Here is a 1,215-nt window from a genome sequence, read left to right as displayed (position 1 = left end):
TACAAATAATTATTATAACCAATTTTATTCTCATAGATTTAAAAACTCAGAAGAAATAGATAACTTTCTAGACAAAATACAAAACTTGGAACAAGATGAAACTTGTGTAGAATCAAAATTATTAATATGGAATGCCAGAAGAACAAACAAATTTATCTTAGAGGAAGTATAGCCATAGTGTCCCTCAGATGTGAGGATGGCAAGACTTCATCTCTAGTGCTTTGGACATGAGGCCAGACAAAAGTCAGTCCTTGGAGAAAGACATCATGCTTGGTAAATTGGAAGGTCAGCAAAAAAGAGGAAGACCTTCAATGAGATGAATTGACAAAAGTGGCAGCAACAATGGACTCAAATATAACAATTGTGAGGATGACAAAGACCCAGGCAGTGTTTCATTCTGTTCTGCATAGTGTCACTATGAGTTGGAAATGCTGACTCAACCCCTAAAGACAGCATTACCAGACTTTCAAGACAAAAATACTCCTTAGTGTGGAGTTTAGTTTCAGTGCGAGGGGGTGGGGTGGGGTGGTAGAATTCCTATTGAATAGTTTTCATCTTGTCTAAATGGGTATGGTGAAGGAGATGGAGATATGATTCTTTTGATTCAGTACTAATTGTTATCATGAATAATTGCTACTGTCACAACTATAATGGTAGAAGTTGCATAACAAAAGGGGGAAATAGTTAATCTTACATTTCAGGAACAGCGGACCCTAGGACTGCCAAGAGCAGAACATGGGATCCAAACTAGAGAAACAGCGACACCAGAGACGGAGGCAGAGGTGATGGCATTAAGAAATAGAGCAGCTGAGGACTCTGGACTCATGGAAAGAGAAAGGTTGTGTGCTGGTGGGCAGGAGGCTGGCTTGCAAAATGTGCCCTTTGGTTGTTTAAATGATTATATATTCCTGAGAGTTTTTGTGTACACCGAAAAAAGAAAAGAAAAGAAAAAAAAGCTGGAATAGAGGCAAATACTGTTAACCGATTCCACATGGAGGGAATTGTACTCACTGCAGTGAAAGAAAATACGGTTTGTGGGATGAAAAACCAATGTTCTGCCATGTAAATTTCATTCGATTTATAATAAAAGCTTAAAAAAAAATTCCCTAGTGTATCCAAATTGTTCCATGAAGTAGAAAGAAAAAGAAAAAGAAAAACTCCTAACTAATTTTATAAGACTAGAATAACCTTAAGGAACCCTGGTATTATATAGTG

The sequence above is a fragment of the Chrysochloris asiatica genome, unplaced genomic scaffold (assembly GCF_000296735.1).
Source record: "Chrysochloris asiatica unplaced genomic scaffold, ChrAsi1.0 scaffold00001, whole genome shotgun sequence".
Lineage (NCBI taxonomy): Eukaryota > Metazoa > Chordata > Mammalia > Afrosoricida > Chrysochloridae > Chrysochloris > Chrysochloris asiatica.
This window is presented reverse-complemented; position numbering follows the sequence as displayed.